Raw genomic sequence first — 19,282 nt, forward strand, 5'->3', positions numbered from 1 at the left:
TATCTAGCTTTTTCTAGTTGTCATCCCTACTATGTTAAAAGGAACATAGTTAAGGGACAAATGGCCCGTGTTGTGAGAATGTGCTCTGAAACAGATTTTGTGATCTCTGAAACAGATAAGTTGGTTGACATGTTTAGAGCTAGGGGTTATCCTTTGAAGTTTGTGAATGACATTAAGGAACAAGTGGTTAAAGAATGGGGTTTGAGATTTAAACCATTACTTGGTACCACTGAGATTACCCCTGTACAAGATAGCAACACTGGTTTGGACTACACTAAATCCATGGTGTTGATTGAGGGTGAAACATCTGTCCAAGTTAGAAACATTATTTTGAATAATTGGAGTATGTTTAAGTGTAATCAGGAATTATGGTCTACTGTTGGCAACAAACCTTCTTTCACTTATAAGGTTAACAGGAATTTAAAAAGTTTATTGGAAAATCATGGGCAGGCAAGAAAAACCAATAACAGGGGGACCATTAAATGTGGCGCCTGCGATTATTGTAAATATATTATTAGTACCCTGTCTGTGCTGTTGGGACCTTACAATATTGAAGTGAGTTTCAGAACAGGGACCTGCAACACTTCAGGTGTTGTTTATTTAGCAGTATGCCAGCCGTGTAAACAATATTATGTAGGAAAGACGGAAAGAAAGTTATGTAGGAGGATTTATGAGCACCTATATAGCATTTCTAAAAATGATGAAAACAACGCACTATTTAAACACATTAAAGCTTTTCCTGATCACTTTTTTCAGTTTGGTATTCTTGAAGTGGTAGGTAAGGATATAAGAGGTGGGGATTGGAATAACCAACTTTTAAGGGCAGAATCTAGATGGCAATTAGAATTGAATGCCACTGTCCCACCTGGTCTAAATGACCACGTAAGCATTAAATCTGAGTTTAAATTTAGAGCGTACAAATTGTGAAAGGCAATATGCAATATGTTTTACGTTTTAGGTTTTATTACATCTTACTATATTAGTGTGACATCATATTTATTGTAATCATTATCATATAATATATATATTTTTTTATATGGAAGTTTTATAATCTATTTTTCTATTACTTATTTATTCATCATTTTTGTCTTTAAGAATTGTTTTGCTTTGATGATTGGTTAATTGATTTTTAATTGGGGGTAATAGCTGATACTTAAGTGAGTGTTTTTTCATGTATTACTGTTCTGATGAAGTCAACTGATGAAAGCGCTTAACATTTTGTTGTTTATTGTGAAAATAAACTGTGTCTTTGTGGTTGGAGGATATTGGCTACGAGGTGAATTTGTTTTTGGATGTTTCTGATACAAATGTATTAGAGTTTTATGTTTTATATATATATATATATATATATATATATATATATATATATATATATATATATCAAACTAGGGTTGCATAGACGTGTGTTGAAAAGATATTTTATAAAGTACTGAGCTTAAAGATGTATCCACAGTGTGCCCCTCTGAAAGACAACAGAAATATTATAACTGTTTAAATGTATATATTTTAACAGTGGAAACTGGAACACAGGAGGTTAACTTCAGTCCAGAAAGCTTCAGAAAAATAGCTGAAATGGAATTACTTTATGGCAACTACAGACACAATGCCTGTGCTGGGAACCTTTTGAATTATTTTTGGAAGTGTTTTATTGTTCTATGACTTCAGCATCTGCCAAAGACCTGAGGGAAAGCCCTTGTCTATGTATTTTTACAGACAAATGCTAAATGCTACTAGCTGCCATCAATGGTTGTTTTGGGCCTGGGGACTATAAGTCAGATGACAAGAAATTATGTCATCCTGCAAGCTAGCCCAGCAGTAATATTTGAGATATTAATTTGAGAACTTTGTGAGAGAGACACATCATTCTGTATTCTGTCTTTGACCTGGCAACAACAACTAGAGAAGATCAGTTCACCACATCTGGCTTGCTCTGATGAAGTAAGTTACTAGGAAATAGTATAATTCTCTTAGATATAATCAGGAATACAGCAAAGCTTATTTTAGATATTTTTCTTCATTTATTTGAGACTGTCCTGCAATGTTGTTTTAAATATTTCCTGTAATTTTGAACTCTGATGTCACTGTACATATATATTTAGTATTGTCTTGTTCTTTTTTATTTATTAATAAATATATTTAAACATTTCTTTGGGGCTGATCTGTCTAGAGATATTTATGTTCTGAGAGCACTTCCGTATTTTTTTAGTGACAGTGTGTGGGCCACTCATAATAGCCTTGCTCTTGGTCAAATTATCATTTATATTGATAGTAACATTACACAGTAAAATCAGACACCCTTTGTTAAGGGCCTTAAAGTAACTGATAAGGAGCTGGCTGGTGGCAGTGATAACTACTTTATTGTCTGGGAAGAAGGGGGGCATAGCTAGTAAACCTGTGCCAGCCTTTCCCAGGTGAGTGTTTTTGTATAAATCAAACCTCAAAGAGTGTGTGTGTCTGCTAATTGGGCAGGGACATTAAGCACTGGTTGGATAGAGAAAGGTGCTGGAGGTCTTGGCCACTCAGCTGAGATCTCAGCCCTATAGCTGTGTCAGTGGGGAGTCTTATTGGAAATCTGGAGAAAGAGGGAGAAACCAGCCACAAACTGACTGTGGTTTCTGTTAATACCATTTGTTATAAAAACATTTAGAAATATAATACTTTTTGTTTCACACAAGCACATTCTGTTAAGCCAATGCATATCTCTTTTCTGCACTTGCAGATGCTATGCCACATGCTATTTCTAAAAATATTACACTGGTACTATGATTACCAAACCTCTGTTACTATGAAGAAAAAAGAGTTCTACCAAATGTTGTGTGTGTGTGTGTGTGTGTGTGTGTGTGTGTGTGTGTGTGTGTGTGTGTGTGTGTGTGTGTGTGTGTGTGTGTATATATATATATATATATATATATATTTACTTTTTTTCCCCCTATCAAATACATATTATTAGTATGAGGGAAACAAGTTTCAATTTATATAATTCTGTCAGGATTCACTCATCTTTCTTCAGGGAAAACAGAACTGAAAGCCAAGGCCTAAGGGCCTGGCTGATACTTTTCATTTATCTGAAGCTCTGTTAGAATAATGCAAAATTGCTTCCTTTGCCTTCTTGTGCATTATTAAAATCTGCATAAAGATCAGTGCTCCAACTCATGCTAAGAACTTACAGAATACATGCACTCAACAAGACAAGAATTCTGGCAAGACTAATCATTTGTCTTAATCACATGTATTAGAAGTTCAGGTCTTGAAGACTAAAGAGGGCCACACCCTAACTAACAAGAAGCAAAAGGGAAGCAATATGGTGGAAAACCAAGAATGATCAAGGAAAAATGCTCATCCTGAACCAAGAGTAGAAACATCTTAACAGAAGATAGAAACCAAATTCTCAAATTATGCATATACAAGAAAAAAGTATAAAATGAGGTCACCAACCAATACTCAAAACACCTGTATATCAAAAGAACAGTTTTCAAAGTTAAATCTAAAAATGTAGCCTGGGCCATTCAAATTTAGCTGAATTCATTCAGTGGCAGGAAACAAACTTGAAAATGGAGGAGAGAGACTCATTGGAGATCGTTGGAATGGGTGGTGCACTTGTAACATGTGTGACAAACTAAGCCCTAAAGATTAATGACTACTGAATTCTACTCAAGAGATGGTTATGAATATTTAGTGCAACAAGAACCTGCTGATCATACCTTCTCCAGCCATGTTGAAAAGGTTTGCAACTTTAAATTCAAACTATGTCTCTATTATGCATTATGAAAGCCTTCTTTAAAACAGAATGTAACTGTAACAGAGTAGTCAAACTTAGGAAAATGTTGCCCACTAGTTCATCTAACATTTTACTGGGGACACACGTATTGCCCTTGTGATGACTGCATAGTCCTTTTTTATTCAAGATAGTGCTGTAATGTTGTGGAATACTTTTACTCCTAACAGTAAAGCTCTTAGTGTAGAATGTTGTTTAAAAGGCAGGAAGGGAAGGTTATGACCTGATTAAGTATAAGAGCCTTAAACAGAGGTGGGATATGTTTAGAAGGTTTGAGCAGCTATATCATTTCTGGATGGTAGGTCTGTACCTGGTAGTATTCTTTCTTGTTTAGTCCTGTTTTTCTAGCACGGTAACTGAACTCTTGATAACCAACTACCTGGTTAACATATAGTAACTAACTAACTTACTAAAATACCAAGCAACACTGTCAACTGCCATGTTAAACTCCTTAGCAAAGTGACCCTAGCAAAGAAATACTAAAAAAGCAAATAAATAAACAAATAATCAAACAGCATTATCAGCCGTCATGTTTGACTTCTTAGCAAACTGATTCAAGCCAAATGTGCATCTCTTTCTCTGTCATTTAAACAGATGCTATGGTAATAAGGACCTTTTTTAACTTGTATTTAATTTTTACTTTTTGTTGACTGGATTAGTTCCACTATGCATAGCCTTTTGGCAGGGGAGACCCTAGGTTGTATTCATACTGACTTACAGAAATATGGCCATACCCTGTTTACTGTTCATGTGCTAAGAGCTCCATTCCCCTTTCACAATTAATGTAACCAGGCAAGTGTGCATGATAAGCAGCTCCACATCATGACTATAGCAGGGTCCTGCAGGAATATCATCTAGGGCTATGGTGTGGCTGCAGGAAAGTACAAGCAGCAGTAATGCTCTCATCTGTTGAGCACAAGCCTTGGGGATACTTGGCATGTTCCCATGAACATACCTGTGGCAAGACAAAGAAGGTCTGATGCCACTCTACATGGCAGTGAGACTTGTGAGCTGATCTACTTTTTGACCAAGGGATACATATATTCAGAGAAGACAATTATGGAAAGTAGTAAGGGATGTATGATTAAGGTAGGAGGGTAGAGGATGTGGTACGGCCACACAAAAACATGTAACATAGACAAGACTGCATAGGAAGATGGTGACACAATAAAGGATATAGAGGTCAATAAAGAAGAGCATATGAAACACATTGATATCAGTCTGAACTAGCTGAAGATAAAGTTAAAAAAAACACACACATGATAGGTGGGGTGCAGAAAAGTACCAACATATATCGACCTAACGTCTTTATGACATTATCAGAGTCTGACCACTGTACCTGTTCTGTAATGCAAATATCATTATGAAAGCACCCTACTGTAACAATGATGTGTCTATATACAATCCTGAGGGACTTGAACCCTCAACCCTCCCCACTTACACTGTACAAAGCCCTTCATTTACATGCTGAGATACAGAAGCAACTGCACAAAAGATGTCAATGAAACACATAGCAAGTGATTGTTTAACACTTGCAGAATGAGGGAATAAAAGACACAAAAAGTTTTCAGCCTTAAGGGGACTTGAACCTCATCCCTCTCCACTTAACACTATACAAACAGACTGAGCTATAGAAACAGTCATACTAAAGGCATTACTTTACCCTCTGTTGTAAATGCAAACTGCTGTGCAATGATGCTCAGATTATTGCACTCCTGATGGCAGCAGAGGCCAGTATAGTTAGTCCATGGTTATAATTAATCATTGCCATACAACAACCAGTGCCATTCCTTGTGGGTTGTATATGTGCATCATTGGTGGTCTTCATGACTTATCGCGCACATTACAATCAAAAATGATGAGTGATTTGGAAGAGATAGATGCACGTGTGATGTGTGTTTATTTACCAGATTAATGGTTGAAAATAGGATTATGAGAAAGAGATAAAAAAGAGAAGCAAGCAAAAGGTAGAACAGAAAGTGAGAAACTAAGAAATGAGTCAGATGGAGGTGGGGAAGGTGGGGTCATTTTTGGGGGGTCACTTGCCCATTTTTTATGCATAATGAAAAGGAAAGTTGCAGAAGGAACTAAGGGAGTAAGTGTAAGGTAAGAGAGTTAGGTTAGGTAGACAGAAGACAGACATGACTGACAGTCATAATACAATGACGGTGGAGAACACAATGGTGAAGAAGACATCAGACAGAAGGAAGACAATGATGAGGGGAGCCCTGAACAAACAGAAATGAGCATGGACAGAAAAAGGATGAGAACGCCAGGCTGGGGATAGGATGAGGTGTTTGCTGCTGCAGTCTCTGCCAGCTCAGACCCAGTGGGAGATTACTTGCTATGCTGGGTATCATCACCACTGAGCCCTATTTCAGATGTTGGAGACAATGCTGGGCAGGGATGTGATTCCGCAATTTGCCAGAGGAGGTTATCCATCTGACTGATTCAGGAATTTAACCTCCTGTCAATAATCTCCTTCAGTGTCTGACAGCAGCTGGTGGGCTACAAACTTGTCACCTCCAATGGCACTGCTAGTGGCAGGTGCAACAGTCTCAGATTCCATTGCAGGACTACCTGAAGTGGGTGCTGTGGGTAGGGTAGGGGGTGTGGAGGAGACCATGGCAGACTGAGCCCCAGATTTGCTGGGCTTCTGGTGGTGAGAGACAATAGGCCTTGCCAGAGGGATTGGTGTAGGACTGCAGGTCGTAATACTGATGCATATAATAAAATAAATGGAGATACACAAAAATAATAAACAAAATACATGTATATAATAGAAAGGATATCAACAAAAAAGGTGGGAGAGAAAGAAGTACAAATGCAATGAAAAACTGAAGTGGATATATATATTTGTATTATGATACACTTAAACAGAATATACATGAAGGGCCAAATACCACTTCACAATTTAACAAGGATGTTAGGATATGCAACTGAGAGGGGGATCTTAACCAACAGCCATTAGTATCTGCATTCTGAGATAAGGATTAATGTGATGAGCTACTTGGAAAAAACAATGTTTTTTTCTAGTGCAAGATGCAGTTAATGATGTCAGAGACAAATATACATATACAGGGAAACCAGGCTGCTCAAACATAACATTTCCCTCACAGTTTATAAGCAAAGAAAACAACTACATTGACAAAGATGTCCCCTCATACAAAACTACTGATCATACCTATTTTTCCTTTCTAATGCTGTACTTATTATAAGAAGACAAAAAATAGACTTGTTATATTTCATGACAACACAACTTGTTCAGGGGAATTCAACTCACAAGCATCCTCACAATGTTGGGGCCCAGCCTTAGCATCCTGACCCACTTTTTCCACATGTATGACTGGATGCATGGGCAAACACACCAACAACATTAAACAGTCATACTGCTACATCAGGCCATTATGACAGAAGTGACATTGGTGTATGAGTGGTATATAATTTTGGAATGAATCTGTATTACTAAAAGCAATATAGTCTGAAACAAATATACTCACCTGAAGCTCTCTGAGACTTTTCACATTTTTATTGTGCAGCAACCTATTCACTTTGATTTATTCAGGGGCTACAGACATGAAAAGAGTGCTGTGTAATATCTGTGGCTGGCATGCAGTGTCAGTTTAAATGTGTAGCTACAATAAGGTATACGTACAGCACATAGGTGTTGCTTGATGTCTTAGTTCAGTTGCCCATTGGCTAAGAAGGTTTGCTGAACCACATGTCACTGTAATAGTGATGGCACTGTTCCCCCATGCATGGAATGGCAGTTGCATGGGTGCAAACTGGGCTAGATTATTTGAAGCTTTGGTCTTATACTGGCACACTTAATAGATGCAATCCTTATGGAGGAAGTACAGAAATATTTTTGACTCCTCTTCACATTATCTCTACACCTCTACACTCGAAAATAAGCACTAGCCTCTTCTTCTCCAGTCATGATGTCTCACCTTGAAGAATCTCATTGAAAAATGGCAGAAAAATGGCACCGAAATCAGGTCACATGCATCCCATCTGTCATGCAATGATGGGAATCAATGGGCACTTCATTTACATGATAGATGACAACCTCAGAAAAAATATGTACTGTATTATTATAGCTCACCATGGAATTTTAAGATATAAAACATGTTATGGTCATCCTCCATCCCTGTGTATATTGTTAAGAAATTTGGCACTACAGCAACAACACATACAGACAGTAAAATATGAAACTACAATTCTACCCTCCAAGACCATGTCCTGGACTGTACCTGCACAGTACTGCCTGCAGAAATCCAGTCATGTGCATGCCATCAAGGAGACTTCAGCACAATGGTTAGCAGATGTGCTCATCATGCAAACTGAGTGATTCAGAAACAGTAACCAGCTGAGCACAAGTTGTCATTCTCATCATGCCCACTCAGGTGAATCTGTACAATATAAGCATGAAAGGGGGCACAGAGCTTCATCACGCTTTCTAAGAAAATTCTGGAGCTCACAGTTCAATATCTGCAAAAGGTGAATTTCAACAGAAAGCAATTACTTCAGAAAGATATCTCTTCTTGCATAAGGTAAGTTCTACTTTTTACATATATTTGTAGTACCACTACTTTTAAATGCTATTCAACCTATTGATAATATAATGTATGCTTATATGTACTTAAAAGTGTGTTGGGAAAGGTGGATTGTAAGGGTACAACAATTGCTAGGCTATAGGATTGTTAAGCTTTATGGGAGACACACCGATGCACACATAGTCAGAGCACTGTTCAATGCATTTTCCTGTTTTGTACATTGTACACACCTCAATAACAAACATATTTGTAACTGTGATAGGAACAGTCATATCTCCTTGATCAGTTGACATTATGTGATTGTTTTGTGGGGAACATTTGCTTAGCAAACCTTGGTGCCTGAAATTGCTTAAAAAGTGTGTCTACAGTTATATGACTGTCATGCAAAAAGAAAAAAAAAACAAAACAGCATGCTATATGGCCAAGCAAGATACTGGTGGTGTTAGGATTTCTAAGAGCCATATAGAAACAAGGCTGTTAATGTCACTGTTTACAATACTAAAAGACCAATGTCTAAAAATAGGCCAAACAGATGCACACTAATGCATCTACTGGGGTATCATACACATGTAAGGCCAAATTCTCAGATGTGGAGAATGACGTGATAATCTAGGATCTCCATCTCCATGGCTGATATCTCTTTGACCTGTATGCAGATGACCAACCTGTGCTTAGGAAGAGATTGTCACTAATATTAATGCATTGGTGGGCAGGAACTCTGGTACACAGCGGTGCACTGTAGGGCTTCTAATATGGTATGAGTTGCCCAACAAAGAACACAACTCCTGACATGGGAATGTAGAGTAACAGGTGTGGTGCCATCAAGTGTACCAACTCTCATGGAGATGGAGGAGTTCCTGGCCTCTCGCAAAGAGGATGACACATCTACAGAGTGCCATAGTGCAGTGCTGGATATTTATGCAGAGCTAGATAGACCCCAGAGACAATCCACTACAGATGCCCCCAGTTATGTCAGCCTATTTCCGTGTATCAATATCTGAACCTCCTCTGTACCCCTTAGTCATTTTAACACTTATTAAAGCTGCCTGACATATGGTATAAAGGTACAGGATGGGTTCAGCATCCACAGCCACCTGCACAAACAAGATAATAAAGACATGCAATCTCATGTTCCCTTCTCCACCTGTGCAAATGTTGGTAATTTTGTCCTGCCCTTTGTACATTGTTACTTGTGTTGTCTATGTCTGATATACAATGTAGCCAGCATATGCATGGGTGAGCACAACCTGGATTTGTTTTTGCATGAATCATTTTTATTATTGTATATCTTCTTTGCTCTTGTTTACAGTACTAACTTCTGAAACTATGTGCAAGTTGCTGCCTCTTTGCTAGTGTCACACCATACTGTGTCTGCCTCCTTTAGGCATAATCATCCCCTGCTATTGCCTCCTCCTCTGACTCCTGGTCTGGCTCAGCATCCTCTGAGTATTGTTCTGGGAACTGCTAGCCCTGCAGTGTCCACCCTGCTGTAACTGCTTCCTAAGTATAATATTGTATAACTCTGCACACACATAGACACTATTTTTGCACCTGTGGCAGGGTCATGGTGAAGAGCACCAGTGGATGAAGCCAGAAAGTTAAAGCATGCCTTCAGCAGCCCAAACACATATTCAGTAATGCTTCTTGGTTGTAACTGGGCACAGTTGTAGCCATGGTCTGTTTGATTTTGTGGATTTCTTGTGGGTGTCATGAATCAGGATTCAAGGGCATATCCAGCATCAGGATCACCAACAAGGTGTCCCTGTGAGAAATCAACCTCCCCAACTGATGGTACAGGTCACATGTGCCACATGTAGGAGCTGTGATAACTAACTGTAGCTTGCTTACACACTGTAGATGATATCCTGCACATTACAAACTACCTGGCAGTTGACAGGCAGTTTTCATCCCTCCTTCCCAGTTCACCTGTTGGGGGCCTTTATTAAAATGTGAGTACAGTCTGTGGCCCCCAGTACCTCAGTGAAATGGGCTATATCATAGGAATCCCACATTGTGTTGGCTCTCTCCTCTATGGCATGAGGGGAGCCACATATACTTCTCCACATGCTGAAGCATGGCATCGAGAAACTGACAGAGTATTCTCAAGGCAGATGCCTGAAATACCTTCACTGTGATTCCAGTAGGTTCCTATAAAGTCCCTATAGCTAGTATGTGCAAAGCCAGACATACCTTAGTAACCATTAGGATGAATACTCCCCAACTCCCATGGGGATGCAGATGTGGCCAACACATGTCCACATTTTTTTGAATGGTGTCCCTATCAACACTGCACCAGTCCACAGTGCCAGTGTTGTGAAGTCCACAAAATGTTAAGCATGATCAGATGATCCTACACTTCCATAGGTGACACTGTGCACTATAAGGCATAACAGTGACAATAAGAACCTCTTGCAGATATGGATTGACTAATGCGTCAGCACCCCCTAATATTGCTTAGTGATTTCCTCAATCCGAACACAAGCAGTTGTCTGAGATCAAGTATACAGTTGGCACAACTCCACTGAGTAACATTTATACATTCCTGAATCACTCTGCCATCTCGTTTTGTCTTATCAGCATACATGGAGAGGTTAATTTTAATAATATTCCTCATAACCATGCCATTATACGGCGATTGGCATATGCTTGCCCTCTTGAACTACTAAACCTGATCTTGATGCAGAGCTTGTTTCTCTGAATCATGTAGACAGTGAGTGTGGTCAGATAGAGTGCAAATTTACTTACCATGATGTGCCAAAGTTTTCTGAATCTGGCTCATAGTCCAAAACATTTCCTTTGTAAGGACATTATTCATCCTCTGGATGAGACATTGAACCGAGGTCGCATCTGCTTGAGCTGGTGGTAGTTCAGGTGGATGTAAAAGATTTCTTGTCACTAATTGAGAAAAGAGTAGAGTAGAAGTTCCTTGGTGCCCTGGCTGAATTTCTACTAGTAGAATAAATACCACCTCAGGTCTCCCCGGAAAATAGGGTACTAACCTAGTGGGACTAACCTGATGACCAAAGGATAAATAAATAAAAAAACAAATTTAGCATCATTAATTTTCAATGTATGACTACAGTGCTCTGGCAATCCATTTTCCTAGACATGAAATTCCACTTTATTACCCCAGTTCAGGAAAACATTCAAATGCCATTTTGGCTAAATAATCTAAATGCCTCTGCTTCTCCAGCATCACCTGAGTTGACCCAAGCCGTTTCATTCAGTTCACTCCACAGCCATTCTACTCACCTCAGGCTCAGTTGCTGTCACCTTCCTGTATCCCTTCTGTTTCATCTGCTCTTCTCTGACCACATCATTTGCTCTCCAGCACCACTGCTGATCCACATCTCATAGGTTCATAGGTAATTACTAGGCTAATGACTCTAGGGGGGGGTCTTTAATCTAGCCATGTTTTCCAAAGGTGAGCATTAAACCCTTATCCGTATGTCTGCACCTTAACCATTATGCCATCTCACCACTCATCAAAAAAATGGTATGCTGGTGATATTGCCATAACATTTTCTGAACTAGATCAGCTATGTAATTGGGAATGGCTGGCAAACAACAGGTTCACCATTACTAGGCATACAGTCCTGGAGACCTTTAAGAATCTTAACCAAAACTCCCACTTGCTCCAAAGCACTGTCTGGTTAAGCTTTGTGCTCAATGTCACACAATAAGTAAATGAAGTTGGAAATATTCAAATGCTGCACCCTTGCCAGAAGAAGTATATTCTTAACAAGTTGGAGTTTTAGTCCTCTCCACCAGCTCTCAGATTCCTCTCTCGTCTCCTTCACTCTGACTTACCTCTTCTCATCAAGCTGTCTTATCCACTAGTTTGTTTCATCCTTCATTGATCCTAATTTCAAGCATTGTATTGATCATATACTCAGTCCTCCTACTCTAGCAGGATAGAAGGCAAATACAGAAAGATAAAGAAGATAGTCATCAGACACCCTTCATAATGGATGTCAGCAACAACCTGCTCACCAGTCCACAGACATCAAAAACAGATTGAAGGAGTACTGACAGCAGTTTCAAAATGAAGAAAGCTCCACAGAAACTGTAATACCCCCAGACGCAGTCTACTATGAAATAAGAAGAGGAGCCCACCCGAAAAGAAGTAGGAACAGCACTAAGATATGAAGTCAGCAGCAGGCTTAGATCTGGTCACAATACATATGATCCAGATGTTGGGTGAGTTGGGGGGAAATGGGTACTGAGGGTACTCACAGCAGTATGGAAAGAAAGGCATATCTCAGATGACTGGAGAATAGGCATAATAGTGACAGTGTTACAAAGGGGACATTCACAACTGTGGGCAGTACAGAGGTATCAAACTCCTCTCACCTTGCATGAAAGTTCTTGACTGGGTGACTGATAAACAAATACACAGAGTAATAGAAACTAAGATAGGAAATGAGCAGTTCAAATTCAGATCAGGATGCAGTACAATTTACCCAGTGTTTGCAGTGAGATAGATGGTTGAGAAGAAGCTAAACATGAGGAAAGACTCCAACTCGGTATTCCTAGACTCAGAGAAAGCATATGACAAGGTGCCAGGAAAGCTGATTTGGACAGTCCTGTGATGGTTTAAAGTCCAGAAACATTGGTAGAGTTAGTGCAGGCTATGTACAAGGACCCAATGGCACAAGTGTTTACAATGTTCCAGTGGGAGTGGGATGCATCAGGGTTCAGCCTTGAGCCTACTGCTCTTTATACTGGTGATAGATCCAGTGGGAGTGGGGTGCATCAGGGTTCAGTTCTGAGCCTACTGCTCTTCATACTGGTGAGAGACTGTATTGGCAAACAGGTTGGAGGGGACAGATTAACAAACCTGCTGTGTGCAAATCATTTGGCATAAGAGGCAGACCCTGACAGCAAAGGCTAGGGGAATGGAATGTAAAACTGAAGGCACATGGGATGAAATTAAGTATAGATAAGACAGTCATAATGGCAGCAAATTGGGGAAATAAGAAGTTGAAAATTGACATGGAAAGAAAAATAGTGGAACAGGTTAACAGCTCCAAGTATCTGGGAGGGATGGTTGAGGAGAAAGGAAGTCTGAATGAGGAGGTCAAAACTAGGGACTGCAGCCAACTGGCACAGAGTGTCAGGGGTAGTATATGGAAGGTGTACAAAACAATGGTGTGACCAGTTCAACTGTATGGTACAAAAACTTGAGCAGTAAAGGCTGAGCAGTTAAGGAAATTAGAGGTGATGGGGATGAAGTGCCTGACATAGGTGGTAGGGTATATACTGTGTAGCAGATGAAGAAATGAGGATATCAGAGAGACACCCAAGAAGTTGCAGTTGCAGAGAAAGTTAAAGAAAATGGATCACATTGGTTCAGGCCCATGTGCAGGTAAGCAAAAGACAAGCTGGTGAATGTTTGGGACAAAGTGGAAGAAGGCAAAAGAAACCATGGCATCCAGCAAAGAGATGGATGGATTGTGTGAGAGCAGACCTGTGGCAGTCAGGCATGACTTTTAAGTAAAATAGGAAAGTGGCATTGAATCAAAATAGTCATCAGCAGTTATTGTGACATCCTTACCCCATGCAGAAAATGAAAAATAGGGGTATGATGGTTTGATTTCAAAATGTTGTCAGTTCTAGCCCCTCTTGTTGCTTTATCCCTATAATTCTATTCAGCAAAAATGCTCTGTAGTTTAAGTTTTGCTATCATATTATGCTCATTATCTAGCACATCTCCATAAACTAATTATGATTATTGTATTGTATTTCATGAGCCAGTAAGGTAAAAAATGCAATTGTAAATGCTTTTCTGTCCTTTCTTGTATTGCATTTTTGCACAAGAACTAAGCTTGAAATGGTTCCTCTGTGGATTAAGCTCTGCCTCGGTTGACAAATCTAAATAAAACAAAATACATTTCTAAAAACCTACTGTATTATATTTGCAAACTGATGTTCCATTTTATTGTTTTTACTGTATTGCGCTGTTTCTGCCATTGGCTTGGATCATGGCTGAAAAGGGTCTTTGGACCAGTCTCATTACACATATTATTTTGTTTGCTTCCTGCTGTAACTGTTTGCCATCAGGTATGTCCTGTTTTCCTCTTTGATATTTCACTCTGACATCACCAACAACTGTCCAGCTACCCCCACGGAAACTACCTTTTTGTTATTCCTCTAATCACTTTAATTTCTAGGAACCTGTGTGGATTACACCACACCTGCACCAATGGACTAGAGTCATTGTTTTGTACCAAAAAGTGTTAGTCCTGAGGCCCTCCCCTTTCCTGACAATAAGACCCCTCCTATCAGCTGACTCCTTAGGGATTGGGATAGCTAATTGAATGCAAGTCACCTGGGTCACAGTTATGGCTTTATCGCTCTGTGCCATGAAGCTGGCGCTACTGTTTTTTTTAAGCTAAATATTTCAAAGAACAGCTAAATTTCTTAAATTACACTGTAAATCTGATGCAGCAGTATTGATGTCCATTCCTAGTGGCATCCGGCTTTTAAGCTTGTTTGCAATGAAACATATGAATATCACTATATTTTAAACTATAGTGATCTAACATTCAGTCACCGTAGTTTGGTCAGTGAGTAAGTGATGATTGCCTGTTAGCTCTCAGATCCCATTTACCCAATGCTTACATATCCCTTATTGTATTTTTCATTAGGTGACTTGACTGCAACATCACAGTTCATGCAGTTGTTGTGTTTATTGTTGCAGGAATTTTCCCTTTCCACATGGCTGTGTGATCATGGAGTTAATATATCAGTGTAAAGGGGGGTGAAAAGGGCAAAGACACCCACTATGCAGTTAGAAGATTTGGGGTGTGATTCTTGATACTTTTGGACTGACAGTTTTGTGTTTGGGGGGAGCTGGAAGATGAGTCCTCATACAGGACATAAAATATTACCATATATTTTATGAGTTACTTACGTATATCCAAATTAAGGTAACAGTACTGACAGCAACAGCAGAATAACTTTTATTTTAAAAAGTACAACTAGCAGTATATGTTCAAAATGTTTGGCAACATAAAAATCACACATGTCATGTGACTTATCTATATAGATTCAGTTGGAGTCTGTTACCTTTCCATGTTTCATGGAATACCTGTCTGTCTGCAGTTAGTGCAGAAGCTTTAAGCTCTAAACTGTTGATGAGCTGTTTTTTGTACTCAGAGGGATAAGGGTCTGATTCTTTCCACCTCTGATTTGTCTGAAATGTAACTCTAAGCAAGTCACTTCACCAAACAGCTCTTGGACTGGTCCTGAAAAGGGACATATACCGTTGGCCTACCCAATTAACAACAAGCGTTTATAAATAAATAATGTTGTACTTAAATTACCTGAAATTTCTGAATGACAGGAATTTAAATAAATTAATTTATTTTAGACATAGTTAAACATTTGGGTTAACCATTTTTTACTTTTATTTTGACTTTTTATTTTTCTTTACTTTTATACTCTGTGAAATAGTACTCTTGATTTTTTCCAGTTAACAGATGTAATAATTCTAATTGGCCAGCAGATGTCACCTAATACTGCTAACAATACTGTTATATTACATATGCTGCCTATTACTGCACTAAACGCATATGCTACTTGATGCTTCATTAGTCATCTTTTATGTTTCGTAGATGGTTTTCAAATAAAAAAAATGGTTGCTAGAACTGATAATAAACCTTTTTAATTTATAAATCTAGTCATTTTTATGTATATATGCGAAGCTCAACCTAAACTCATTAAGGCAAAGCTTCATTCTAGAGCCATCTGTTTCCAAGTCTTTAAACAGATCCTCATTCTCCATACAATTTCCAGTATTACTCTGATTTTCAATAATGCCAATTTTAATAGCCTATTTTGTTTCTTACATAAAAAGAAATGTGCATATGTCCTGTAAGAAAAATGACATGTTCTAATTGACATTCACAACATTCCTATTACACCAACTTGAAATAATCTTGTCTGCTTTGCGTATTTGCATCTATAACAATATATAAATGCATAGTAACCTTTAACAAAATACCTTCCTGCATTTTTAAAAACATTTGGATTTTAACATGCATCCACCAACAGTGTTACCATTCCCATAAAGTAATTTCAGTGTCTTTTTTCTTGTCTTCTTTATTATAGTACTGCCTTGACAAACATTCTAATTTTATTCAAATAATTTCTAATAACTGTAATCCTTTATTATAAGTGGTGACTAAATCATTTTCTCTACCATTAATCTTATATTCTTTAGTTCTTTAGTAGATGGATTTAGTCAGTCTTTCCTGTTGTTATTCTTGACATTTCCCATTTTCTCTTACACTCTGTCTCCTTCTTATCCTACTTCATGGAAACCTATTTTATATCACACTTCTTCTTCTTTCAGCTTTTTCCCAGTTAAGGGTCGCCACAGTGGATCATCTGTCCGCTCATGATTGGCAGTGGAGTTTACAGTGTCAAGTTGCCAGCCTGGCGCCCAACCTTCCACAGATGGCACACACATGCGCACACTCACGCCTAGGGCCAATTTAGAGTGTCCAATCCACCTACTGCATATCTTTGGGATGTGGGAGGAAACCAGAGCACCCGGAGGAAACCCACACAACCACAGGGAGGACAGGCAGACTCTGCACAGAAGGCACCCCAGCCGAGGATCGAACCGGAGAACCTCTTGCTGTGAGACGGCAATGCTAACCGCTGCACCACCGTGGCCGCCCATTTTATATCACACTCTTCTCTTTAATTTTCTTATCCTCGTTTACAGAAACCCATTTTATGTCACATTTTTCTCTTTCTGTATCCCTAATCTGTCCATATTGCGACTTTTGCTTTTTTTCTTCATATACGAGGGATCACTTTGGTCTACCAGAAGAATTTCCATTGTGTGCTAAAGCTGCAAAAACAACTCAATAAATGCCATTTTCAGTGAACCTTTTACTAGTTTTCTTTTCACTGGGGGTATATACCAACACCACAGATGCACAACAGTGGGGTAAAGGCAAACTCCATTGGCACTAAAAATGGCATTCAGTGAATTTACTTCACAACATTGACACTCATTGACACAGTGCTCAAACACTTGGCAGGTTCTCTATAACTATTATACAGTAACCAAATAATTAATATAGGGATGATAAACATACTTGTAAAATGTATATGTGATATACAACTTGTTTTGTACTGCCTATTGTCAGTATCCTGATTTAATATGCATATGTGTTTTCTGCATAAGTTTAAGCATAGCCCCCTAGAACTCAACTGAAAATGGGGCTTCCCAGATGGATTATCATGGTTAATAACTATAAATAAATAATAAACAAAACACTTGCCCATATCTTGTGAAGTCTGGGTTTTGGTCTGATGCTTTTTTAAGATCTGTACATCATTTTGAACCTTATTCTGAAATATTTTTTGTTTTTCTGGAGTGACTTGCATAATTTAAAACAAATATTTTCTATGATACCTTGGAAAAAGGACTCTTGTAAATATTTCTATATGCACATTGCTTTGTTTTGATACTGCGGTGGTGGTGCTGCAGTAGCGTTGTCACCTCACAGTTAGACGTTGCCCGTTCGATTCTCAGTTAGAGCGTTTTCTGTGTAGCGACATGCGTGAATGGGCGTTTCTTCATTGAAGGTTGTGCATTAGGCCCAGCAAGTCAGTAAGTAAAAATCTACTACCAATCATTAGCAGACCGGAGTTCCGCTGTGGCAATCCCTAACCGGGAAAAGCCAAAAGACACAAACAAACATTGCTTTGTTTTGCCTAAAAATTTCCTGTTGGAACCGCTCACTGTCTGCTTGTAGACTTTTGCTTTCAGTCATGACTGTGGTAGACATGAAACAGTGAACACAAGCAGTAAACAGTACAGGACTAACATGCCTAGTACTGGGATTAGTCCTGAGCAGAATACAGTGTGAGATATTAGACTGTAGCTGAAAATAAAACTAGAGGAGGAAATTTGTTTAAGGGCAACTATCATCCCAAAGCTGACTCGTGTTATGTAATAAGAAAGGGTAGTGGTGAAGACCACTAGCATAGGGAGTTAAGGAATAGATTCCAAATTATGCTGGTTGAAAGTAGGTAATGCACAGCAGTCAAGTAGTTAACAGTGTGATGTTACAAAATACAATTTTCATTGTTTTCTGAGTCAGCTTGTAATAGATTAGTAAGTCTTTCTTAAGCCTTATGAAACTACAGCAGGCAATCTAAAAACGTCTCACTGAGTCTGTAGTGTGTATGTTTTTTGGTGACATGAAAAGGTGTGAGAACTTTTCACCTTTTTCTATGCAATATATATATAAAATTATTAAGATTGTAACTGAAATTTATAACTGCATTTTTCTGAGAAACACTGCAGCTATACATAAGATATAAAGTGTATAGCAGATGTGAAACAGAAACTGCAATTGCTCTGACCTGTGATTACAAGATCTTTGACTATTTCTAGGCCAGGAAACTAAAAGCTGTAAAAGAACAATTTGAAAATTATGTAAGGAGATAGCTAGCTAAGAACAGAAAATACTTATTAGCAGGTAAATGTGAAACTCTACTTAAATGCGTTGGGGGATCTGGGGTTTATGTAAGAGAAAATCATATGCCAAATAGCTGATTGAACAAAAAGTCAAGTGAGAGTGTTACCCTGGGACTTGTGGTATACAGACCTGTAAGTTTATTATCTGCACTTCTGACTCTGTCAGTGTAGCTTAGGGGTTAGAAATAATTTTAATTAAGAGATATCCTGGAGGAGATTTAGATGAAAAACAAAAGTTTTTTTTTCTTTCTTGTAATCAGTTTGCTCAAAGTGATCATATTCTTTCTGTTTTATCTGTGCAAGTTTGTTTCCCTGCATATTTAACTGTTAACTGCACTGCTTAACTCTAAAGTAAAAGTATTTTTATTTATTTATTAACATTTAAAAATATTGCAGCTTACTACTCATTTATTCATTGGCATAAGTGTGGTATGAAAGCTAGGA

This window comes from Protopterus annectens, chromosome 11.part0, assembly GCF_019279795.1.
Source record: "Protopterus annectens isolate FY-2018-M chromosome 11.part0, PAN1.0, whole genome shotgun sequence".
Classification (NCBI taxonomy): domain Eukaryota; kingdom Metazoa; phylum Chordata; order Ceratodontiformes; family Protopteridae; genus Protopterus; species Protopterus annectens.